The following is a 27,388-nucleotide window of genomic DNA, read 5'->3' as shown; positions in this document are numbered from 1 at the left end:
CGGTTTGGGTGCGCTGCCTAGGGCGGGGGGGCACCAGGAGTTGTCCCAGGCGGAGGTTGAAGATCCCAGAATGAGGACTTCCGTCTTGTCCGAGTTCAGTTTCAGGCGGCTGTTCTTCATCCATTCGGCTACCTCTTTCATCCCTTCGTGTAGGTTGGCTCTGGCGGTGGCGGGGTCGTTGGTGAGGGAGAGGATCAGCTGGGTGTCGTCAGCGTAGGAGATGATTTTGAGGTTGTGCTGGCGTGCGATGGCTGCGAGGGGGCTCATGTAGACGTTGAAGAGGGTAGGGCTGAGCGAGGAGCCTTAAGGAACGCCGCAGATGACTTCGGTGGCTTCTGATCTGAACGGGGGGAGGCGGACTCTCTGTGTCCTTCCGGCGAGGAAGGAGATGATCCACTCCAGTGCCTTCTCCTGGATTCCGACGTTGCTGAGGCGTTGTACTAGGGTACGGTGGCAGACAGTGTCGAAGGCCGCGGAGAGGTCTAGGAGGATGAGGGCCGCTGTTTCTTCGTTGTCGAGCAGGCTTCGGATGTCATCGGTGGCTGCAATCAGGGCGGTCTCAGTGCTGTGGTTGGCCCGGAAGCCAGACTGCGAGAGGTCGAGGGATCCGTTCGTCTCGAGGAAGGCGGCCAGCTGCTTGTTGACGGTCTTCTCGGTGACTTTTGCAAGAAACGGGAGCAGCGAGATGGGGCAGGAGTTCTTGAGGTCGGTGGGGTCGGCTGATGGTTTCTTAAGTAGAGCGCTGAGTTCGGCGTGCTTCCAGCTCTCCGGGAAGGTAGCGGTGTTGAAGGAGGTGTTGATGATGTCCCGCAGGTAGGGTGCGATGACAGTGTCGGCCTTGTTGAAGACGTGGTGAGGGCAGGGGTCGGTCGGAGATCCGGAGTGGATGGAGTTCATTGTGCGGACGGTGTCTTCGGTGCTGATTGGGGTCCAGGCGCGGTGGGTGGTGGTGGGGGCGCTGGTTCGGTCGTGGCGTGCGTCGGTTGAGTGCTGAAGCTGTTGTGTTTGTCCGCGATCTTGTTGTGGAAGTAGGAGGCGAGGGAGTTGCAGAGGTCTTGCGAAGGGGTGATGTCTTTGTTTGCGGCGTTGGGGTTGGAGAGCTCTTTAATGATGTTGAAGAGTTCCTTGCTGTTGTGTGCGTTGTCGTCCAAGCGTTCCTTGAATGCAGTTTTCTTGGTGGCGTGGATCAGTTGGTGGTGTTTTCGGGTGGCGAGCTTGAGGGCAGTCATGTTGTCCGGTGTTGGGTCTTTGCGCCAGGCTTTCTCGAGGGCTCTGCAGTTCTTCTTGGAGCTCTTGAGTTCGTCGGTGAACCATGGGGCTTTCTTGCTGCCGGGTCTGCTAAGCGGGGTCTTCAGAGGGGCGAGGTCGTCTGCGCAGTCGCTGATCCACTTCGTGAGGTTGGTGGCCGCTTCGCTGGGGTTCGTTGCGCTGGTGGGTGGGTTCTTGCTCAGGGAAGTTGCGAGCTGGTCGGCTGTGATCTTTTTCCAGCTTCTGCGTGCAACCTGTTGCTGGTGGTGGTGGATCGTGGTCCTTCTGAAGCTGAAGTGGACGCAGCTGTGGTCCGTCCAGTGGAGTCCGGTGGCGTGGCTGAAGGTGATGTCCTTGCTGGATGAGAAGACGGGGTCGAGTGTGTGTCCGGCGTAGTGGGTGGGGGTGGTCACCAGCTGCTTGAGTCCGACGTTTGTGAGGTTGTCCAGCAGGGTGGTGGTGTTGCGGTCGTTGTTGTTCTCCAGGTGGAAGTTGAGGTCCCAGAGGAGGATGAAGTCAGCAGAGAGGAGGGCTGCGGGCTGACGAAGTCGGCGATGTCGTCGCTGAATTGTGTGCGTGGTCCCAGGGGTCTGTAGATGAGGGTGCCTCTGAGGGTCGTCTTTGGGTTGGTGTGGATCTGGAAGTGGAGGTGCTCGGCGGGTGCGAGGGTGTCGTCGGTGTTGGTCGTGATGCAGATGGTGTTCTTGTGGACGATGGTGATGCCTCCTCCAGTCTGGTTGATGCGGTCCCTCCGGATGATCTTGTATCCATCTGGGATGGTGATGGCGATGTCCGGCGCTGAGGAGGCGTTCATCCAGGTTTCCGTGAGGAAGGCGACGTCCGGGGCTGTGATGTCGAGCAGGTTCCAGAGCTCGACGGCGTGTCTGTGGACGGAGCGGGTGTTGAGCAGGATGCACTTGAGGAGGCTGCTGCTGTTGCGCGTCGTGGTCTTGGTCAGTGCTGGAGTAGTGCAGGTCCGGATGCAGGCGAACTTGCAGGAGTGGCAGCAGAAGGGTCCATGGGTGCGTCTCGGGGTGGCTCCGTAGCAACCCGGGGTTCGGCCGGCGTTGAGTGCGTAGAGTTCGGTGGCATCGTAGGTCCGGCGGGTGGGCTGGAGTCTGCGGGGGCCAGGGGTCCTGGCACTGGGCACGGTCCAGGCGCGGACGGGCGCAGACGGGCTTACCTTTGGCGCACCTTCAGCGCTCATTCGGTGCTCCCACTGCGTGCGTCCGCTGCGCGGTTGCTGAGGGGGCGTCATAAGAAGGGAGCCTTGAGGGCGGGTCAGCTGAGAGGAGGGAGCGTGGGATCCAATCGGCTGGCGGGAGGCGGGCCGCAGGGAGGCAGCGGCGGGAAAAGCGAGTGCGGGCTTGGCGGGCGGCCCTGCGGCGGCTGGGGCGCTCGCTGACGGCATAGGAGAGCAGGCAGGCAGGCGCAGCAGCAGGAGGCAGGTGGCAGGAGCAGGAGGTACTAGGCGCGTTGGGGTGACCAGGCTGAGGCAAAGTGGTCACTCCCGAGACGGAGACGGGTTCCCCTTAAGAAGGGAGCCGGGAGGGCGGGTCAGCTGGGAGGCGGGAGCGTGGGATCCAATCGGCTGGCGGGGGGCGGGGCTGCAGGCAGGCAGCGGCGGGAAAAGCGAGTGCGGGCTTGGCGGGCGGCCCTGCGGCGGCTGGGGCGCTCGCGGACGGCGTAGGCGAGCAGGCAGGCAGGCACAGCAGCAGGAGGCAGGTGGCAGGAGCAGGAGGTACTAGGAGCGTTGGGGTGACCAGGCCGAGGCGCAGTGATCACTCAGTTGCTAAGACTTCTGTGTGACGTAGCCTCACTCATTTGAGTTTAATAAAAATGTTCTCTTTATATTCCAGCTTCTGTGTCAAGTTCTTCTTAGCATTAGTGAGACCCCTGAGAATGAAGTTCTCAGTTCTTCAGTACTCACAATAATTATATGAAAAAAACATTTATAATTACAAATTATTCAAAAGAGCAACTCTGGTATAACATTGTACTACTGCTCCTACAGTTACACAAAACATATAACATACAAAAGATTACTGCGTAAACAAAAAGTAATGGCAGAATGAGAATAAGACAAAACAAAGTCAGACAAATGACAGAATAAAATACAATATAGGGCGTATTTGCGCCGTAGGAACATCACTTTTTTGATGCTCGGGTGGCGCAAACCTCTCAACCACATCTATGAGGCCTTTGCATGGTCTCATAGATATCGAGTAAGACAAAGAAGCAGCACTAGTCACTGTGTTGCCTTACTCTGCTCCAGGGAGGCATTCCATGGATACTGCAGTGGGTTTTCGCATGCAACACCCATGGATTTTGACACTGCAGAGATTTACTTAATCGTGTACACCTGGTGCATCACCAAATCTCCTTAGCGGGCATGATAAGAAGAAATATTTTTTTTTCTCCTTGTTTTTCCCCGTTTCATGTGGGCTACCTTCTGCAGCACACATAGAAAGAGGAAAACATCTCTCAGTATCGGAAACAGCCATCACAACGTGGCCGTTTCCCTGCATGTCATTAAATCGCAAGAGTTACAACTCATGCGATGTAACAACGCGTAGCCATTACTACCCATTTTTTTACATCGCATGCACTTTAACAATGCTTGTGATGTAATGGCTATCCACCTCGTTGTGAGGAAACAGAGGCTCTTCTGTTTCCTCACAATGATGTGCACCGCCCCTCAGCCAACGTGAAGCAGAAACCAGGGGAGAGGAACCTGAGGAGAGGGAGGTAAGGGTGATTGGGCCTGGGGTGGGGGTTACTTTTCTAGGGTGTAGGGTAGTGCCAGGGAGTCGTGTAGTGTATTGTTTGGGTGTAGGGACCGGACTAGGGGTCGGTGGGGTCGTGCTGGGCATAGTGTTTTAGGATTTAGGGTAGTGTCATGGTGTTTGTGTAGTGTAGGGTAGTGTTTTAGGGTTTAGAGTAGTGTCAGGGGTCATGCAGGGTAGTGTTTGAGTGTAGGGAACAGACTGGGGAGGGTCGTGCTGGGGGTAGTGTTTTAAGATTTATGGTAGTGTTGTGGTATGTGTGTGGGGCAGGGGGGCAGTGTTTTAGGTTTTAGGGTAGTGTCTGGGTGTTGTGCTGGGTATGGTAAATCTAGGGACAGGACGGGGGTTGGGGAGGGCCTTGCAGAGGTACACTACATTAGGGTTTAGGATAGAGTCACTTACCTCTCAAACTTTTACCATGAGTATACCTTTACCACGCATGCCTTTGCGTTGTAATGGCATGCGTGGTAAAGGCATAGTTGTGATAAAAATTAGCGATGTAATTGCATGTCGTTGTCATTGACATTGCATAGTAATACCCGCATTTTTAATGGCACGCGTGATATTAGTATACGATTTAATGAGTCATATTCCTCAGGATTATTCATGTACAGGAAGGTGCCTCTTCCTGCACAATAACAATCCTGCAGGCAACACAGACACCCTTGCACTATGTGCAAGGGTGCCTGCATTGAGCTAGGCAGCAAATTGTGGGCAAGCACAGTGTGAAAGGGCAGTAATGCACCGTATTGCCTATATACAGTGCACTCCTGCCCTTTCACATTGGTGTAGGGCAGCGCAGCAAGAAGACTTAGGGGCATATTTACAAGCCCCTTGCGCCACTTTTGCGTCACATTTCCCATGTTAAAAGTGATGCAAAAGTGGCGCAAGGGGCTCGTAAATCTGCCCCTTAGTTTCGAGCTTTGTTTATATTTCATTTGCATCATCTAAAAATTACTTGTAACTTGTTCCTTTCCGTTCCTTTAAACACTAGGGGGCAGATTTATGTTAACTGGCACATCCCGAGGGATGCGCCAGTTAACCTGCGCCACAGTGCGCCACAGCTACGCCACCCATGGTGCGCCGCATTTATATTGCGGCGCACCATGGTGCAAAAACGGCACAGATGCGTGACGCATCTGTGCCGGAAATGTGGCGCATTGCTGGAGTTGCGTCGCAAGCGCGACGCAGCTCCAGCAAGGCTCGGGGGTGCCCCATTCAACTAATGCTGCATCAAGACCTACGCCTGCTTCAAGCAGGCGCAGGGTTTTGACGCAGCATTGGCCAGAAAGTGACTGAGTGAAATCTCATAGATTTCACTCAGCTACTTTCAGGAGGCGTTCCTGCGCAGGAACGCCCCCCCCTGCGCAGGAACGCCTCCTCATGGCGCAGTGCTTTACAACGTGACGCATCTCCTAGATGCGTCACGTTGTAAATAGGGCGCATTGTTTGCGCCGCAGTTGCGTCAAAAAAAGTGACGCAATTGCGGCGCAAAGAGGCGCAACGGCCTCATAAATCTGCCCCTAGAAATTAAAAATAAAATTGTGACGCATCCTTTCAATGATGAACAAAATAACATTGAAATTAGCATTAAAAAATCCACGTGTTTTTACTTTTCCTACTGGAAATAGGAGAGAGCGAGCACGGGAGCTCTGTAAATATGAAAATAACCCTCTCTAAACAATATCACTGCCATAACTGCACTCCATTTTCACTGTCATTCAGTGAGTTCTTAATGGTATCGCCCTCACACGACGCAACTGAAAATCAATGTCCATCAAAAATTCCGAGCTTGCTTATACCTGTTCATGAACGATTTCCTTCAGAAAAAAATCTATTTTTTGTATACATATTTCAATCAGTGACTGCACTCCAGGCTTGCGTACGGGGCTCGTGAATCCAGGCAAACAGCGGTGCAAGATATTGTTCATTCACAGGCGGAATAAGTCGACAAATAGAAAGGAATGATGGACGCCCAGTGCTAGATGCTAAAGTGCATTATTTCTGTAACACACAACCGAAGCCAGAACTGGGTGCTAATGTTCATACTGTGGTTGACAACTGCAGCCAGTGCTGTGTGTAAATATGCATTATGTATGATATAACAATGGCAGCCAGTCCTGGGTGCAAATGTGGATTATGTGGCAAACAACAATCACAGCCATCACACTATGATGATGACACACATTCTATGGCAAACAACTGCAGCCAGTGCTGGGTGCAAATGTGCATTATGCATCATATAACAATGGCAGTCAGTCCTGGGTTCAAATGTGAATTGTGTGGCAAACAACAATCACAGCCTGCATTGGGTGCAATGTGCTTTCTGTGGTAAACAATGACTACTGCTAATGCTGATTGCTAGTGCACATATGTGGCAAATAACAATCAAGCATATATCAAGGGAGAGAGAGAGGACCAACTAGCTAGTCCATATCCCCGAGGTTTATATATGATATCAACAAGGACTAGCCAAGGGTGACCTATGTAGGACTCTAGGCTGTATTTATCAGCAGGCACCTAGTAGGTGTTCATTAAGCCCTCACCTACCAACCTAGTTGGTGGCATGCTTCATCATCGGGCCCACCCAGTGACACCTAGCATGTCCTGGGTGTGATACGATGCCTGCTTACAGCGGAGCTGGTATGTTACTGAAAGTGCAGTGTGGTGAGTGAAGAGGTGAAAATTAAAACGGATTCAGGATGATCCCAGTACCTGGGGTAAATTAAATTTTGATAACAGGGTCTCTGAGAGCGGTTGAAAACAAGGCAGTGGGACGTTGTGGTGGTAAAATTAAGGCCACCTACGTCCAGTGTAGGTCCACATGTTTCAGCTAGTGCCTTAGTTATGCTGGCTTTCCTCAGGACTATAGGACCATAGGATAGTGAGTGTAATGATAAAAATTATATTCTTAAGTGCGTGTTATCGACTATGTGTCGCACTCGCTAAGGTGCTCTTAGTGTATGAGGGGATTCCCTCATCAAGCATACGCTGGCGATTTGCCTGGTATGCCTTCTAGAGTGAATCGGCAAGGGGATTGACCGAGAGTGTCGGACAATGCCTGCATGGTACCTCCGGGGCTGATGAAGGCACTACAGGTACCCTGCAGGCATTGACCAACACTCTCAGTCAATCCCCTTGCCGATTCACTCCAGGAGGCATACCAGTCAAATTGCCAGAGTATGCTTGTTTTTAACCGCTCTTGGAGACACAGTTATTAAAATTGTATTTACCCTCGGGTACTGGGATCACCCTGAAGCCGTTTTAATTTTCACCTCTTCACTCACCACACTGCACTTTCAGTAACATACCAGCTCCGCTGTATTCAAGCATCGTAGCACACGCGGGACACGCTAGGTTTCACTGGGTGGGCCCGTTGATGAAGCATGCAACCAACTAGGTTGGTGGGTGAGGGCTTCATGAACAGCATTGGTTGCAATGTGCGTTCTGTGGTAACAATGACTACTACTAATGCTGATTGCTAATGTACATTATTTGGCAAACAGAAATCACAGCCAGCATTATGTGCAATGTACATTCTGTGGTTTACAACAATCTCAACCAGTGGTGGGTGCTAATTTGCATTAATTAATTCATTTGCATTCTGTGGCAAACAATGACCCAAGCCAACGCTGGGTGCTATGGGACTTAAGGGGGCAGCTGACTGCAGTGAGGATTGCACAACTGGGGTTTTTGAGCCATTGGTGTAGTCCGTGCCCAATTGGTCTCTTTTTTGGGCTCCTACTTTTTGGTGTGGCTCTTTTTGCTTAAATCCAGCCATTGTATGCACTGTGTCGTAATTTTAGTAAGGTGACACTGCAGTCGGCTATTGTGGGGGAAAAAGTTCTCTTTTGTAGGGCAAAGAATTGGTGGAATTTAGCAACCGTAATGGATTTTAGATTAAAAGAGACCATGCACCTGCAGGCAGAAGCAAGACGCCTGGACTTACTTTCTCCAGGAGCCCGGTGTCGGCCGTCCATTGAGGCAGACAGCCAACAGTGTGGCTGTGGCAGTGTGGGCATGTTTACCACGGGCCACACAGCATGGTGTATAGGTATGAGGCAGAGTCCGCCAGAGAAGTAGAGGAGCACACCCTGGTGGAAGAAAGCCAGGGCGAGGGGGTGGGGCGCCGCATGGCATCCTGTAGTCCAATTTATGGAGAAAGGAAGGGGCGGGCAGCACACAGCATCCGACGCAGCTGCAGGGAGAAAAGTGGAAGCAAGCGGAGGTGCCGAGTGCTTTGGCCTCCATTTTTGTAAATAAAAGAGCTCAAGGGCTGGGCCAAGAGATGGACGAGGAGCAGGGATGGTGGGAGGAGCACAGTGGGAAATTCAAAATTGAGATCACAAGTGACGTGGCCTCTGTCAAGTCACAGAGAAAAGGCCAAGCAACAATGGGGAGACAATGGGAGCAACAGTGGTGGGGGGCGGGGCACTGGAATCAAGAAGAAATTGGTGGGAAGCCCAGGGAGGGCAGAGCATTGGAGGGCAGGGTTGATGGTCCAGAGGCGATTACTGCCCCACTTGGGGACAGGTAGGGCAGGGGAAAGAAGAGGCAGGAGGGGAGAGTACAATACAATGGGAGGGAGAGCAGGGAGGAGGTGGATAACAGTGTGTTGGATAGAACAGGGCTACAGTGGGCCCCCCAGTCTCACTGGATTTAGGGGGTGGATGAACAGGGCCCCTGGGAGCTCAGTTCAAGGTGTTCAGGAAAAAGGGGGGTGGGGACAGGAGGGCCCCCCTCGCGCAAGCCCCCAGATGGCAATAGGGCAAAAGGTGGGTCAAAGACATACACCAAGGTCAGAATGTCGGACCAGCAACTGCAAGAGTGGTGGGGCTGTTTGACTGGAGTGAGGAAGAGGAGCAGGGAGGGTGGTTGAGGAAGGTCAGAACAGGGATGTAACGCCTCTAGACAAAGTATGTACCCACTAGAGAGACCAGGGAGGTGTGGGTCCGTGTGAAGGGGGGTCACTCAGCAGGTGTTGGGAAACAGGGGAGGCTATATGCTCGGCAGTTTTGCAACAGGTACCCGTAGAGGGTGGGGGGGGATCAGTGGGTGAGGAGCAGGGCAGTGGAGGCAGCTGGTAATGGATACCAGCGGAAAGGAGGGGTTAGCTAGGTAGGGATACTAACTGCAGCAGGACCTTACTTTTCATTTTAGGAGCATTGGGTTCATGACCTGGCAGACTCAGGAGAGTCATATGCAGCTCACAGACTATGAGGGGAAGTGATGGAAAGGTCTAGGGGGGACAGCCAGACGCCCATGACGGGCAGTTATGATGCTGCCACACGAAGAAAGTAAAGAAATCAAAATGAAGAAACTACCTTATATGGGACACACAAAGCCACTTTGAGTTCAACTCATCCTAGCTACAAAAGAAAACATATGGAAAGAGGAATATGTAGAGATGTTAACATTGCTTCACAGGGAGTTACTGGCAAAAGAAAGGTCAAAGGAGGAAGAATTTGAATTGCCTAAAAGGCCCAGGAAGCAAACAACAATAGAAAATTGCACATAGTTGTTCTTGATGTTCACAAGTGTATACTGCAAAAAATACCCAGAAAGGTGTGTTTCCTTGTTCAATTACATGGATGTGAACAAAAGAGCTCAGATTACATATAGGGTGTACACCTGGACATATTATGATAAGTAATTCAGGGCACGGTTAGCTTGGGACCCAGAGGTAAAATGGGGGGAGATCGATATAGATCTGTATCAACAGACTATGATATTGATATTGAAATGTATTTGTAGAGCGCTCGTTCGCCCGGAGGCTTCATGGCGCTATAGACAGGGACACAACGCATCAAACAGAGGAAGCATAGAGGAGCTCAACAGAACGCTTGGGAAAAGAGCCATGTTTTGAGGGAGTGTCTGAAGCTGAGAATGTTTCCACACGTTTTAAGGTGAAGAGGGAGGGAGTTCCAGAAGGCGGCCGCAAGATGGTCAAAGCAGCAACCTCCAAGACGCTTCCTTTTGTAAGTAGGGACAGTCAGAAGATGTTTATGCATAGAGCGAAGATTCCTGGAAGGGTCATATTTTTTGAACAAGTCTCTGATGAATAGGGGACCAGATTGGTGTAAGGACTTAAATAAAATACATCCGGTCTTAAAAGCCACCCGTTGCTCAACAGGCAACCAGTGTAGGTTTTTAGGCCCGCTCTAACAGACTGCCTCTTAGGTAGATTAAGAATAAGTCTGGCTGCCTGATTCTGAATCAACTGGAGGCGTTTTAATTCGCCGGCCTGGAGCCCAAGGTAAAGACTATTGGAAAAATCCAGTCTAGACAGAACCAGGGAGATGACAATCTGTGTGAGCGCTTCCAGAGAGAAGAAACGAGCGATTTTCTTAATTTTCTTCAGCTGACATAAACTGGAGGACACCACTGCGCTGACCTGCCTTTTCAGAGAAAGATCTTCGCTAAGAAAAATTCCAAGGCTCTTAACTGAGAGCGATTTAGATGGTGGGGCTCCCATGCTGGCTGGCCAAAATCAAGGGTTCCAGCTGAGTACACTCTGCCCAGGCAAGACCAGCTCAGTCTTGCCTGGGTTGAGCTTCAGGTGACTGCAGCTCATCCAGCTCAGGATGTGAGACATGGTGTTTTGAAACACTACCACTGAGTCCTCGGTGTTTAAAGGAAAGATGAGCTGCAAGTCATCTGCGTAGTTGAAGATGGTGACTCTGGTGTTCCTAAGGGAGTACAGCAGGGGGCGTAGATATAAATTAAAAAGTAGCGGTGACAAGGAAGAACCCTGAGGGACTCCGCAGGTGGTAGGAATAGTGGGGGCCGTAAAGGAGCCCAATCTCACGGATTGGGTGCGGCCAGAAATAAATGAGCGAATCCAGCTCAACGCAGGACCCCTGAGACCAGCCTGTTCGACACGGTTGACCAAGATGGTATAGTCAACCGTGTCGAATGCCGCTGATAGATCTAATAACACCAGAGCCTGGTGGATCCCCTCGTCGGCATTCCGCCTCAGAGTGTTCTGAACTGAGACGATGACTGCTTCAGTAGAATGAAGAGGGCAGAAGCCAGCCTGGTTAGGCGCAAGGTACTGTGATTCTTCCAAAAATTGGGACATGCTGTCACAAACATGGGCCTCCAATATTTTGGCACAGTACGGCAGCAAAGAAATGGGCCTGTAATTGAGGGGATCCGATGGATTAGCCCCTACTTTTTTCAACAAAGGGATGAGAAGAGCTTTCTTAAAACTGGCAGGGACCAAACCCTGTGAGAGGGATCCATTCATCATGGAAAGCATGCTCTCTGGGATAGCGGCTCCCACTTCCCGCAGGATGTAAGGAGGGCAGATGTCATCAGGGGAACCAGATTTAACTTTGAGGAGGAGTTTAGATAAACAGACAGCGTCAATGGGGGGGAAAGATTCCAGGGTAGAAGGATTGTAGTAGGTGTCAACCGGGGAAGAAGGGGGTGAGGTGGTGAGAATACTTTGCTTTATGGTGCAAATCTTATTGAAAAAGAAGGTATTTAGTGTGTTGCAGAGATCCTGGGTGGGAGCCACAGCTAGGGAAGTTCTGTCACTGCCACTAAGACTCTCCACAATGTTGAATAAGTCTCTGGATTTATTGCGTGATTGAAGAATTTGCTCGGAGAAATAGTCAGTTTTGTGCTTCTGTAAGAGTTTCTGGTACTCCTTTCGTGCCCTACAATAGTCAGCCTTGTCGGATTCTGAGTACGCCAACCGCCACTTACGCTCCTTCTGACGAACTTTCAGCTTTAGAGCTTTAAGATGAGGTGTAAACCACCTATGAGCGTCATGGGTACGGGAGCGGGGAAAGTTGGAACAGGGAGCGTGAGCATTAGCAGCCTGAAGTAGCCAACTGGAAAAGGCTTCTTCGTTCCCCTCAATATCCTGATCAAGTAGGGGAAGGGAGGAAGTTAAGGAGTCAATGAAGGCAGGGAGGTCAGCGTGCTTCCAGAGTCTGACTTTCCCTCCTTGCTGAGGCGGCTGTTTCCTGTTCTCAGTGATGGTAATAGAGAAATCAATCAGAAAATGGTCCGACCAGATGCATGGGGTGATAGAGTTGACAGTAAGAGGGATATCCTGCGACCAAATCTGGTCGAGACTGTGTCCTTTTTTGTGGGTGGGGAGGTGTATCTGCTGGATGAGATTCATGTCCGAAAGAGTTTCCTTCAGAGAGGCTGCCTGCCCAACCAGCTCAGCAGAGTCCAGCCAAAGGTTAAAGTCACCCAACAGCACAATTTTCCTATGACTAATTATCAAAGGGGCCAAGGATTCTGCTAAGGATGCAGCGAATGTAGGCATGCTTAGGGGAGGGCGATAAATGAGGACCATAAGTAAGGATCCACTATTAGTGTCCATCCTAAAGATCATGTTGTCCGATCCAATAAGGTCGAAGGATGGGAGAAGGGAGAAGATATGGTTTTTTAATGGAGTTCAGTGAAGTTTGGGAAGACCTACAATATGGCAAGTGGTTTACTGTTAGTGTGCTGGCCGTTTAAACCTCTTCCACCTGCAGGCGGGTGGTAATTGGACCAAACAACTGGGAGGAGTGCAAGGGTCCTTTTGGAATTTCAACAAAGGTCTCTGCACGAAAGAATACAGTAGATTCGGGCACAAGTGTTTGAAGTGAATAGGATGACATCCACTGGTACAATGCTTTAAAACAGGCAATAGTAGTCAGGGACCGCAGGCAGGGCAATGGAACCAGCATAACAGCAAGTACATAGGACAGCAGGAGAATCAGACAACAGGGGTCAGGGAAAGGCATGGACAACTGGGAAACATGGGCAAAGGCTCATATGCCAATTAGAACGCAGTGTCCGTCTGGAAGCATGGCTAGCACACAATCCTCAATGGTGGAGGAAAGTTTGTTCAGACAGGGTTTTTGAGAGGGATTCAGATTAGGATATGAGGGACCAAGGTACAGCAGTTGGGCAGAGAACTTAAGTTCTGAGCATTCACAGAAGCCTGTAGCAAGGGGAAAAGCTGCCAAAAGAAGTGCAGAAGGGAATAATGGAGGTGCCATTCAATTCATGGCCGATGACAGATTTGATAATCTCACCCATTGAGGTGGTTACAAAGAAGGAAGCAGGTCAGTTCAGATTGATGCAATACAGTGCTTGGCCAGAAGGAGCTTTTGGCAATGATTTTCAATCAGAGGAATTAACATCAGAGGAAAATATTAATCTGTGGATGTGTCAAAGGGTCTGGTTGAAAGAGTGGGATAGGGGGTACAGATGACAAAATGCAACATTAAATTGGCCTTTCGGCTGCTGCTGGGGCATTCAGATGACTTTCAGTTATTTGGAATTCAATTTGAAGAACACATTTTTGTGGAAAAAGCACTACCTATGGGGTGTTCCTATATTGTGCCCTGTTCAAAAGGTAGCTCTTTTTGGCAGTGGGAATTTACATGGCAAACAGGCAAGGATACTGTGACACACTACCTTGATGACTTCTTCCTGGTTGGCCAACTTGGTTCAACGGACTGGCAACAGCAGTTGACAAGGTTTCAAGAGCTCATTGGTATATTAGAAGTGCGCCCAGCACCAGAGAAGACACAAGGTCCAAGCCTGGTTTTGTCATTTCCGGGATTCTAATTAGATTCAGCAGCAATGGAGGTGCTCCTCCTGACAGACAAAAAATTGTACATGCAGATATTTCTGGATGACATGTTGCGCAACCAAAAGTGACAGTGAGGGAGGGACAGGTACTGTTAGGACATCTGAATTTTGCTTGCAGAGTAGTAAGCACAGGGAGGACATTCTGTAGGAGACTCAACTTGTCTCTAGTGGGGCTATCGCTCCCACACCACCACATGCGTTTGTCCGCAGGGTGCAAAGAAGGCCTTCGCATGTGGCACAGGTTTTTGGAAGAATTCAATTGCATCCCAATGGTGGCACCCAAAGATTAGGAGGGGGTGTACAAATATATTCTGACACCATGGGTACAGAAGTTTTGGACTATACGGGCAGGGCAGGTGGTGTGTCGAAGAGTAATCAGGACACTGGAAACATGGGGGCATAAGCATTGCCTCCGTAGAATTCTTTCCTCTAGGGTAGCAGTCACACTATGGGGGTAGGAACTGGCACATACAAAATGACATTTTCAGGATGGACAACATGGCAGTTGTACATGTGGTGAATAAAAATTCAGCTGGGGATAAACAGGTACTTAAGCTGCTGCGGGTCTTCATTATGGGTTGTTTGAGACATGATATAGTGTTTAAGACTGCACACGTGGGGGTGCACAATGACATTGCAGATGGTTTGCCCGGTTTACAGCTTGAGAGGTTCCATGGGCTGGTCATGGAGGTGGACAGGGTCAAGACAACAGAGTCAGCTGGAATTTGGGCTATAGGTGAAAAATAATTCTACAGTTGGTGGTGGGGTCTCTGGCAGAGTCCACCAGGATTTAATATAGCCAGACTATGCAGGAGTTTCTAGACGGTGGAGCTCAGAAGAGGTCAGAAGTTTGGGCCAGGGAAGAGGATATTGTTCAATTTATCCTGAGCTGATTAAGAGGAGGGTTATCTAAGATCACAATTACATGACAGCTGACAGTAGTTGCCTTTGTGGGCAAGCTGTTGTGTGGTTATGCTCCATCGGCAGGCAAACTGGGCAGACGTATGTTAGACAGTTGGGCTAGGGAATTAAGAAGCAGAACACATGTAAGGTGGCCAGTGTCAAGGGACCTGTTAGGTAACATGCCTGTGTATTGATGGAGAGATGCAGAGAGCATGGGGAGACAGTGTTGTTCTCCACATGTTGAGGATGTTCTTTGGAGCATTTAAGGAATCAGAGCTCTTGAGGAGAATGGATTGGACTGAAGTGAGGGATAAGAGGAGAAAGTTAGACATTTTAGAGTTGAAATTGAGACATCAAAATCAGATCAAATATGTCAGGGTAAACAGTGTGGTTAAAAGCAGGCACAGAGGCAGGCATATGTCCAATCCTTTGGGATGTGAAGCTAAAAAGAATCAAGGGTTTTGTCAAAGAGCCATTGTTTTGTCAAGATAATGGGGAGATGGTGACAGCATCTCAGTTGCTTTGGGTTATGCGTAAGGCACTAGCACAGCTGGGGGAAGTTCCAGGAGAAATTGGAACTCACTCATTCAGGATTGGAGTTGCCACAGAGCCAGCACATTAAGGATGGGGCAGGGGCATGGGGCAGGGACAGGATAATGCAGTTGGGGTGGTGGTCATCGGACTACTTTCAGCGGAATGTTTGTCTGGGGACTCAGGGGTATTGAATAACTGTATTATCATCAGCATTTTGTGTCTGGTCTTCGTAAATATGCCATTTCAGGTGCAGTGGTTGGGCCGGAAGTGGCTAAACTATCTAGTGGTGGCTGGTGACATTTGAAAGTGGAGGGGCATAAACGTTGGGCATGACTTTTATATTGCCAGCAATGCGAACAATTTCAACGGATAAACCTGTGGTCCAGGGTGAGTCCTTCTCCCGAGAAAGAAATGAAAAAAAAGATTGGCAAATAGTGCATTTTAAAGCAAATGAATGTGGCGATAAAGAAAGGCTTATTAAGCAGTGAGGACATATAGTCTTAAAATATTAAACATGTTAAAATCTGCCCCATATCTTCCTGCATTAATTATTTCGACAGTTTCTGTAAGGTGTAAATTGTTCAGCACGACAACTTTATGCCTTTAAAATGAAGGTTTGCCCAGTGTCTTCAACTGCATGCAGCAATATCTTTGAAAAACGACGCTCTTACCAGACTTCGATATGCACCCACAAATACTGGCTGTATCCAGTAATATAGAAATATGTGCAGACAGGTCTGTAAGTGAAATTTAAAAAGTGGATGTTTTCTTTGATGGAACATGCCAAATACATTTCTGTGATTGCCATAGTGTGCCACTGGCCCAGTATTTTGGTTTATCTCTGAGATGTAATTTTATCCAGATAAATGGCACAACAACTGACATACACCTAAAGCCTGTCAGTATGATTGGCTTTGTCACTGGGTGTTAGCCGTGTAAGATAAATGAGTAACAACAATGATTTCTTATAAATACTTAACACTGAAAATATTAAAATTTTGGAATAGTGAGTCTGTGAATTAAACAGCATTGAGGCCTGTGGAAGGAGTTTTCACCTTCAATTATGTATGCTTTATGTTAGATATGTATCCTCTGTTTCTCTGCATATCTTGTCTATCTGCATATCTTCAAACCCCTTTCTTTCCTCTTGAGAATCTTCTTTTCACTCTTGCCTGAATGCTCTTCCTCGCATCTCTGTCACTTCACCACCCCCAACATACACTGCACTCCCTCAAATTCAAGAGCTATAATTTCTCTCACTTCTCAGAGACATAATGGTCATGGTGGGGAGCTAGAGACCACTGCCCAGTGTGGATTCAGGGAGACTCACAACAATACTGTCCCAGAGAAGAGCTGAATAGAACAGCAAAAACTGCAATGTAATCCTAGGTTTTCCCAAGATGTATTTGGCTTCTTTACCTAATTCTGGACATGGTTAATTATGATTAGGGCTCCAGGTTTTATGGTATTTATTTTTTGGCCATTTCCGTCTGTATTTATCCATATTTATTTTTTGGGCCATTAAATTTGTATTTATATATATTAATTTTGTGTTTGCTTATAAATAAAGTTGTAAAACTGTACTTTTCCATATATATTTAACTGACAGACACGCACTCATACTTTGATGTCTGTTGTGTCTTAGCTATTTAGGCTGCCAAATATTACATAATACATGGAAAGGGGCGACCACTCGGTCCCCCCGAACGTATGGCAGAGTGCCTCGATCCCCCCGGGAAGACATTTTTGGGCGGGAGGCGCGTCTCGGCTGGTATGCCCGAAGCGGCGTAGCCGGGGCGCGCTTTTTCCCGCCCTTGAGTGGGCTGGCCTAGACACGGACGCCGCCGGCCACGCCCTCGGGGCAGGCAGGGGCGGGTTTACGCCCGCCCTGAAGATGGATAAAAAGAGACGCAAGACCAGAAGACATCCTCTTGTTCCTGTGCTCTGAAGCTGCACCTCCCCGCTGCACGTGAGCTCGAGACGGAACGAAGAGCCAATTTTGAGCGTTTTAATCGTTCTTGTTTGTTTTTCAGTTATTTTGTTGGAGAATGCCGAAGAAGGTTGGAAAGCGCATGAATACCGACCAGATGCTGCGTGCTCTCATGAAGGAGATGTCCGAGCTAAGGAAGCGGGTGGACATGAATGAGGAAAGGGGTCCAAAACGTCCTTTGGCGGGAGCAGCCCCGGGAGGGAAAAACAAGAGGCCCAGGAGGGGGGCAGCGGGAGAGGAGATTCCCGGTCCCAGTGCTCCGCTCGAGGCCCCAACTCCCGTGCCGGAGGAGGGGAATCCGATCACCCCCGTGTCCGAGGAGGATATGCCGCCCGAGTTGGCAGCACAATTGGCAGCGTGGTTGGGAAAAGGTAATGAGGGCGCCACGGCTGTCGAAGCGCAGGAGCTGATTAAGCAATTGCGTGAGAAACGGGAAGCAGCCAAGGTGCCCGTGCCGGCTGCAGTGGGGGACAAGACACCAGGGACGGTTGCGACCACAGAGGCAGCGTCAGGTGCAGGTAAGCGGCCATTACCGATCGCGAGGGATGAGTCAACACCCTCTCGGAGAGAAAAGTTGGGGCAACATGTTCCTTTGGCAATTAAGGAAAAGATTTGGGCGGGGGAGTATGTGAACATTTTTTCGTTACTTGTTGATCATTATGAGGTGGAGCATGTAAAGAGTCAGAAGGACCTAATGCATCCGAGTGTTTGGCGCGCAAAAATGGCCGCCTTTAAAGTGAATGAGAATATCGCCAATTGGGGCAATGCCTGGGGAATCTTTACATCAATCCTGGGGGAACGTAGGCCTGGGTTGCTTTCCGAGTTCCCAATCTACCAATCACGAATCATGGGGTACTCGACATCGCACCAGGGGAATCATTGGTTTTGTTACGATAATATGTTCAGAAAGGAAAAGGAGCATAATAAAAGTTTAACCTGGGATTGTTATGATGCCTTGACCTGGGATAAAATGAAGGAGTCAGGGATGTTAAAAATGCCGTTGGTGGGAAGTAATGTGGGTGAATCCTCCCGACAATATGCGGGGACGCCCTTTCGATCAGGTTCGGGGGCCGACGATCACTCGAAACCTACCGGCAATACCGGAAGAAAGGGTTTCTGTTTTAATTACAACAGAGGAAAATGTACGAGACCGCAGGGATCGTGTAAATTCAAACATGAATGTAGTAGTTGTGGGTCGTCCCATCCTGAGGCCTCGTGCAGAGCCAGAACGGGTGATAACGGGGGGAGAGGAGGTGCCAAACAGGTCTAATATAGTCCGAGGGGCGCCTCTACCCACTCCCATTGATACCCTGGCAATGATCCCTTGGCTCAGTGATTACCCGGATCGCACTTCTGCTGGGGTGCTGCGAAACGGTTTTTCGTATGGTTTCCGCATCCCGGTAGGGGACTTTCAGGGTGTGGATAAGTGTAAAAACCAACTTTCCGTCCTGCAGCATACAACGGTAGTACAGGATAAGATCCGGAAAGAGGTGACTCGAGGTCGGGTCGCTGGCCCGTTTACTGTACCCCCAGTCCAGAATTTTGTTTGTTCTCCCTTAGGGGTAGTCCCCAAGAAAGACCCTGGGGAGTTCCGACTAATTCATAACTTATCAGCTCCACGAGGTCTTTCCGTAAATGAGGCAATCGATCCAGAAGTGTGTTCGGTGCGGTACGCATCCTTCGATGAGGCCGTAGCCATTTTGAATCGCCTGGGGCCCGGGGCGCTGATGGCGAAGTCGGATATCGAGTCAGCGTTCCGATTGCTCCCGGTACACCCAGACGACCAGCGTCTTCTAGGTTTCATGTTTCAGGGTTGTTATTACATGGATAGGTGTATGCCAATGGGGTGTTCTATATCCTGTGCTTATTTCGAGAAATTCAGTTGTTTTCTACAATGGGTCTTCACAAAGAAAACGGGTTTCCAGGATGTAATGCACTACCTTGATGATTTCTTATTTCTTGGGGCAGCCGGGGGTCTTGAATGTGGCCGTGCCTTGGCCGAATTTTGTGTATTGATGAAGCAGTTAGGCGTGCCATTGGCGCCGGGTAAAACAGTGGGTCCTACGACTTGCCTCGAGTTTCTGGGGATCGAGTTGGACTCCATTGAGGGGTGTTTCCGTTTGCCAGCCGGGAAAGTGTTGAAGTTCAGGGCTGCGCTGCAACTGTGTATAAATGCATCAAAAGTTACGCTGCAGCAATTACAGCAGGTGGTGGGACAGTTGAATTTTGCCCTGAGGGTAATACCAATGGCCCGCCCCTTTTCCCGTTCAATTGCCCAAGCGATGGTCGGCCTTAAAGAAAGCCATCATCGCACGAGACTATCGGCCGAGATCCGCCAGGACATGCGTATTTGGTTAGCATTCTTGGCGGATTTCAATGGTAGAATCGTCTGGAATAAACCAGCCGTGTCTTCTGAGGAGCTGGGGCTATGGACAGATTCGGCGGGAAGCATAGGTTTTGGCGCCATCTTTGGCACAAAATGGTCGGCACAAAGATGGCCGACTTGGTGGCATGAGAAGGGTCTGACGAGTAATATTGCTTTCCTCGAACTGTTTCCCATCTTGGTGGCCTTGAGAACATGGCCCGATGGGTTCAAAAATCACTCGGTCATATTTTGGTCGGACAATATGACTGTGGTCGAGTGCATCAATAGTCAGGCAGCACGTTGTAAACTGATCTTGAGACTGCTTAAAGAAATTGTTTTACTATGTATGCAATTGAACGTGCTATTCAGAGCAAAACACGTGCCAGGGGTGATGAATCAGGCAGCTGACGCACTGTCTCGTTTTCAAATGCAGGCTTTTTCGGGTTTCCTTCCCTCAGCGGACCCGGAGCCGGCACCCTTTACCGAAGCTCTCTGGTCTCTCGGTGCCCCGAACTTCGTCACCTCGTGGGAGAGAGTCTAGCACCAAGGACGAGGAAGGCATATGAAGGGGCGTTTCGGGCCTATTTAGCCTTTTTGGGGAGTGATAGAGAGCGACTTTGGGGTCATGAGGAATGGGTGGTGAATTTCCTGATGTCCTTACGTAGGGCTGGGAAATCGGTGGGTATGGCCCAGAGGCATCGTGCTGCCATTTCCTTTGTTGCCAGAGCACACGCTATCCAGGACCCAACAGCGTCTTTCGTTGTACAGAAAGCGCTGCGTGGGTGGCAACGCCTTGAGGGTCGCAGAGTAGATGAAAGGCGCCCGATAGGTTTGGATAGATTGTCCCAGTTGTTGGCTACACTTCCTGCCACATGTTCATCTCAGTTTGAGGCAGTGCTGTTCCGAGCCGCGTTTACGTTAGCATTTCACGGAGCAATGCGGGTAGGCGAACTAGTTGCAAGGAACAAACTGGATGTGGCGGGGGGTTTGTGCCGGGAACACGTTCAGATCAGGGAAAAAACAATGACTGTCTCCTTTGTAAGGTCTAAGACTGACCAAGATGGGATGGGTGACTGCGTCATCATACGCAGGATTCCTGGGTCCTCCATATGTCCGGTAAAGTGTTTAGAGGATTACCTAGCACGAAGGGTGGCATCATGGGGGGGGACTTTGTTAAGACACGCGGACGCCACCCCACTGACGAAATTTCAGTTTCAGCGGGTGCTTGCGATGTCAGTTGCCGCTGCGGGCTTGAACCCGGGCGAATTTGGGACCCATTCCTTTCGGATAGGGGCTGCTACGGAAGCTACAGCCAGGGGTCTTACTGTTGAGCAAGTGAAACGAATGGGGCGTTGGTCCTCCAATTGTTATAAAAGATATGTGCGTTTGCACATGTTGTGAAGCTGTAATTATGGACTCTGTACTCACGCTTCTTGTTTTTGTTTGGTTGCAGTTACGCAAGCCTACGAGGCGGGGCGGACTATGCAGTCGACCTTACACCGGGCCAATGGTCAGACATCACCGGCTGTGAAAAAGGAGGTGTGGGTCGTGGGCCACTCATACGTGAGGCGTGCCGCAGACGTATTCAAAGCAGGTGACATGATTCACGTAGCTGGGGAATACGGGTACAGGATGTCCTTCTACGGAAGGGGCGGTCTCTGTATTGACCAGTTTCAAACATTTTTTGAGGGTTTGTTAGGGCGGACAAGGTCACCGCCGTCTATAGTTATAGTGCATGTTGGGGGCAATGATTTGGTCACCATCGGTAGACGACTACTCCTGGAGGCAATGCTTTCCACTGTAAGTTGGTTGGCGAGGAGAGTTCCGGGGTGCACGATTGCATGGTCCCATTTGATTCCACGAAAGGTGTGGCGGGGGGCTATCTCTATACCTGCTTTGAATCACTCTGTTAGAAAGCTTAACAATAAAGTGAGTAGGTTGTTCCGTTCCAGGACATTGCATTCTATTTCTCATAGCTGTATTAATGATGACAGGATGTATTTGGGGGATGGTGTGCATTTGTCTTGGGTGGGGAATGAGTTGTTCTTAGGAGACCTCTTAGCATGGTTGAAATCTTTGAAGCATGACCTTTAGGTAGGAGTTTTGTGGGGGGTCCGGATAGCCGGTCAACTATCCGGCCTGTGGCGGTAAGGTCATGATCGGTGAGCACTAATTGGAAGATCCCTATGAGTGGGCGTCACCCAACACGGATGGGAGCGCTCGGGGGAGGTGGCCTTTGGCCCCTCAACGGGGAGGCGGTCCCTTCTAAGGATGGGTCGCCGGAAGAAGAGGAAAGGCGGTCAAGGCCCCTTCCTGTGTAGGAGGGGTTACAGCCCCCTCCTGGGGAATTTCCCGGGGCCAGTGACATCTGCGACGGCAGATGCGGTAAGTTGTGTGGGGTTGGGGGGAGGTCTACGATACCTTCTAGATACCTCACACGAGTCTTCGAACGACCTTTAACTGGCGTCGAGTTGATAAGTGCCCCCGTCAAGACAAGGGAAATTGTAGTAGTTGCACGTGAGTACGCCTCAGTGCTGTCGCCCCTCCCAAGTGGGGGGGGTATGTCTGGTTAGGGATCTTGACACCGGTTACGACCTTGCCGTTGGCCCTTAAACGTTAGGATGTACAATTTCAATATTTCAAGTAAATGTTTTGTAGGATGTTAGATCGGCTAGGAGAACCTCTGTATTAGAGAATCTGTTAAGGTTAGCCAAACATCGCAGTGTGGTATGAAATTGTACATTAATGTTTAAATGTTTTAATTTTTGTTTTTAATAAATACGGCCGGGAGGGTCACTCCCTCCCACTTCCAAAAACTTCAAGAACTGTTTCCGGTTTCCCTCATTTGGGGATTGTGTTGAGAGGGGGTGGCAGGTATCTCAGCCATATGGAAAGGGGCGACCACTCGGTCCCCCCGAACGTATGGCAGAGTGCCTCGATCCCCCCGGGAAGACATTTTTGGGCGGGAGGCGCGTCTCGGCTGGTATGCCCGAAGCGGCGTAGCCGGGGCACGCTTTTTCCCGCCCTTGAGTGGGCTGGCCTAGACACGGACGCCGCCGGCCACGCCCTCGGGGCAGGCAGGGGCGGGTTTACGCCCGCCCTGAAGATGGATAAAAAGAGACGCAAGACCAGAAGACATCCTCTTGTTCCTGTGCTCTGAAGCTGCACCTCCCCGCTGCACGTGAGCTCGAGACGGAACGAAGAGCCAATTTTGACCCACCCACCAGCCCCTGAGGACAGCCAGTTGTTCTAATAAAGTTGATCAGTTATTCTATTTCGTTTGCAGGTTGTGTTGGTGTTCTGTTGATATTTAATGTGTAATAAAGATTGGTATAATGTTACAAGTTGGTGATTAAAGAATGTCGGATTTAAGGTCCATTTAGACACAGGTTTTTCGGTCATAGTGGCCAATGTAGTTTCGTTTAGTTAGCACTTGTCGTATTTATTTCGGTCAGGCGGTAGGCGGTAAGGTCATGATCGGTGAGCACTAATTGGAAGATCCCTATGAGTGGGCGTCACCCAACACGGATGGGAGCGCTCGGGGGAGGTGGCCTTTGGCCCCTCAACGGGGAGGCGGTCCCTTCTAAGGATGGGTCGCCGGAAGAAGAGGAAAGGCGGTCAAGGCCCCTTCCTGTGTAGGAGGGGTTACAGCCCCCTCCTGGGGAATTTCCCGGGGCCAGTGACATCTGCGACGGCAGATGCGGTAAGTTGTGTGGGGTTGGGGGGAGGTCTACGATACCCTCTAGATACCTCACACGAGTCTTCGAACGACCTTTAACTGGCGTCGAGTTGATAAGTGCCCCCGTCAAGACAAGGGAAATTGTAGTAGTTGCACGTGAGTACGCCTCAGTGCTGTCGCCCCTCCCAAGTGGGGGGGGTATGTCTGGTTAGGGATCTTGACACCGGTTACGACCTTGCCGTTGGCCCTTAAACGTTAGGATGTACAATTTCAATATTTCAAGTAAATGTTTTGTAGGATGTTAGATCGGCTAGGAGAACCTCTGTATTAGAGAATCTGTTAAGGTTAGCCAAACATCGCAGTGTGGTATGAAATTGTACATTAATGTTTAAATGTTTTAATTTTTGTTTTTAATAAATACGGCCGGGAGGGTCACTCCCTCCCACTTCCAAAAACTTCAAGAACTGTTTCCGGTTTCCCTCATTTGGGGATTGTGTTGAGAGGGGGTGGCAGGTATCTCAGCCATATACACTGGTAGATATTAGCAATATACCATAAATATGTTAACATATTCCATTATTTAAAGACATTTCATCCTGATTTTTAATTTCCCATGCTGTCCATCTTCTCAGCTGCTGGCCTATAATTCATGAAAGAAACCATGTAGAGTCACTTACAAGAAGCACCATTTTCTGTATCTATCTACTTTTAAAGATAAATGCATACAGAAAACACATTGTTTTCTGTCTGTTTTTATCTGTAAAAATCCGTAAAAACGGAAAACCGGGAGCCTTAATTATGATCTGCTGCTACTTTCTTACACTCCATCATGTGTTTGAAACTCACTGGCCATGCTCAGTGCACATCCTTTCTTAAGCTACGAGCATAACACAGGCCCCTGCAGCCACAGTGGCAAAGGGAGAGCTACAACATTTCAGGTAAACTCCAACCCTCCAGGGGACCTAATGTAGCCCAAAGCCAATGAATATCTGTGTGATATGGGCAATTCAGGGGTTGTTTAGCATATTCTGCAGGGGGCCCCATCATTTTGTGTTACGCCACTGTCTCCAGCGCTTCTGCACTCTGTGGTAAGAAAGTGCTGATTCTACTTCCCATGATTGCATTGTAAAGGGGTATTTTCACTTGCGACTTTGCTGTCTGCTCGCTCTTCTTATTTCTACTTAACAGGCTCAGGTGTGTTCTTTAAAAGAATGTGCCCTAATGGTCAGAGCTGCCGACTTTGGATCTGGGGAACCGGGCTCGAGTCTCAGCGTCTGCTCAACATCCTGTGATTCTGGCCAAATCTCTTTATCTCTCTGTGCCTACCAAAAAAGGAATGTATCCTTGTGTAACATAACTGGTGCTCATGTAAAGTGCTCCAATACCTTCAGGTGGAGCTTGCGCCAAATAAAACAGCAAAAATGTACTTAAAATGATCCTTTGAAGCTTCCCTTAGCAAAGAAGACATAGGTGATCAGACCACTGGTCCACACCATTACAAAACATCTCCATCAATTACCAGCATGTGTGTTAGTAATATAGCACACCATTTCTTTGATTTTCACACAGGTCTTTGGAATCTCTGCCAGACTTTTGTTGCCAGCGAAATGTTTCAGGAATATGTCTATGTTACATATAGCAAAATATTTGCTGTAGCTTATAATATGGTGAATACGAATGCAGACATGTTCATCCCGGACTTGCCATTACTGCCATATTTTGTAGGAAGTTTAACATTAAGGTTGATTTCTAAAATGGCTATGGATGGCTGTCTCTTTGATGTATGATTGTGTGTAAATACATGAGGGCCTCATTTATGAGGTTTTGCCATAGGGCAGTGCCACAGCCCTTCCTGCTGGGCTGCCCTACACCAAAAGAAAAGGTCAGGAATGCACCCCGTCTATCGGTTACAGTGTATCCCTGTCATTGTCCCCTGTGCCGGTGCACAATGGGCTGCCGTGTGCCAACCTAGGCACATTTGCACCATGGTGCAAGGCTGCCCTCGTTGTGGGGATGATTATTTTTGTAAAGGAAGGTAAACCTTCCTGCACAAAAAAATCTCAAGAGGTTTTTCCCTCTTTATATGTGTGGTGCATCTGCACCACACATAGAAAAAGGAAAAACTAGGAGAAATAAGGATATTTCTTCTCGTTGTGCCTCCCTTACGCCTACACTGGGGAGGCGAACATTTTTGGCACTGCCTCAGATTTACGATTTCTTGTAAATCTGGGGTAGTGTCAAAAAGCCCAGGATGTTGCCGGTAATACCTCCAGCAACACCCATTGCGCACCCCTTTTAAGCAGGCTCCTGCACCATGGACGTTCTGTGTCACAGGAGCCTGCTCCATATTTACGAGTCAGCAATAAGGCACTTTTTTGATTTAATGCTGCCTAGTAAATATTGTTCCCTTTAATGCAGTTTTCTGCATTAAAGGGGCGTGCAATAGGCATTGCAGGGGGCATTCCCGCTACATCCATGGCTTTTTGACACTGCCCCAGATTTACAAGAAATCGCAAATCTTAAGCAGCCCTAAAAACATATGCCTCCCCAGGCATAAGGGAGGCACTACAAGAAGAAATAGCTTTATTTCTCTTTGCCATTGCGGAGGAGCCGCCCTGAATTATTTTTGTGCTGATAACTCACTGCATTTAAATAAAGGATTTCGGTTCCTCCGCCCCGTACAGGAGCACCACAAGGATATAACAATGTCTATAAATAGCCCTCGCAGAGCATTATGGGGCGCTCACAGTGAATATGAACTGAATGGCTTTTCAGCTCATTTCATATTCCTGATGTTTCTTTGGGTGTCCTGCTTACATCTGGGTATCCAATAACTATACCAAATGTTTGTGGCTTTGGGGAGAGGTCCACGATCCCCATTGCCCCTGCGGCTCCCTGCTCATCTGCAAGAGGAAGCCAGGCATATTTTCTTTTTCATGGGCATTGCAGTCCCACCCTGGACACCCAACCACTTTAAATAAATCATAGGAGAGGCAGGGTGGAGGCAAGTCTATGTTCCCTGCCTGGGAGAGCGTGCCAGGGACAGTTTTCAACCTGGCTGTCCCAGGCAGGGAAAAACACAGTGTCCCAGGGATGAGGTACTCGAAACACTGCCTGCCATTGGGTCCCAGGAGATGGTGATGGGGTCCCAGGGCCATTATATGGCTTAAGCTGGATAGCCCCATTCCCGTCTCTCTTTATAATTAAGATTTTCGGTCTTGGTGATGGATTCCCTGCCGGGGCTTTCATACTGGTCAAGGGGGGGTGCGTCCCCTAATAGATATAGGAACAGGCCAAATAGGATGTAGTCCCCAGGTACAATAAATGACGTGGGCTGGGGGAGCCGGATGACACCCTCCCTTTAAAAAAAATGATTATGGAGGCACTGGGGGATGGTGTCCCTGGGGCCAATAAATAGCAGCCCCCCTCCTCTTCATTTTTTCATGTGGCATCAGCACAGGCCCTGGCCCATCCTGGGGGTTTCAAACTGAAAAGGGTGGGAGCCCGCACTATATAAAAAAACTTTCACCACAAAACAGTTTAAAAAATGTCTACGGGGTGTGAGATCCCTACCCTTCCCCCATCATTACCATATCTTTGCTGCCATTCAAATATAATCTTTTGATCTCCCTGATCACAGTAATTTTTCATCTCTATATATACTTACATTGTGAACTAGCTTTCTGCCAAATTTGGTGTAATTCTGTTCAGCCGTTTTGTTTGTAGCGCTGTTCAATGTTTGTGTTAGCTTAAACTTGGCTTTCCCATTCTCGTGGAAAGTTTCATGAAGATTGATCAAATGGCACAAACATTACTAGCAAACCAAAAATACCCTCTTGCTTGGCTAGCCACAACATGTACAGCATTTCATGGCAGCCACTAGAGGACTGTGGGACATGGTTGAAATGCATTGTAGTGAATTGCAGGTTTTGAGAGTCAAAAAAAGAACACATATAACTTGGGATAACATATTTTAAATACCTGATAAATCATTTGTTGATGGTACCATACTAGTTTTAATAATTGGAGTGTGTTCTAAAATCATTTTAACTATATAAGTGCATATGCTCTGCTGGGAATTGATGAAGTATGTTTGAGAGTAAACTATTTTCTCCCACCAATACCTCTTAGAGGTTATGGAAGGCGGTATAGAATCTAATGTGAGAGCATATTTTCTGCAAATGCACAACATCTTCCTCCGTCATGTAAGAATAAAGTCTGACATACTGAGTAAAACATTTGCTTCCAAAGGAAGAAGCAACCTGTCAGTTGAT

This window comes from Lissotriton vulgaris, chromosome 2_1, assembly GCF_964263255.1.
Source record: "Lissotriton vulgaris chromosome 2_1, aLisVul1.2, whole genome shotgun sequence".
NCBI classification, from domain to species: domain Eukaryota; kingdom Metazoa; phylum Chordata; class Amphibia; order Caudata; family Salamandridae; genus Lissotriton; species Lissotriton vulgaris.
Note: the sequence above shows the minus strand (reverse complement) of the source record.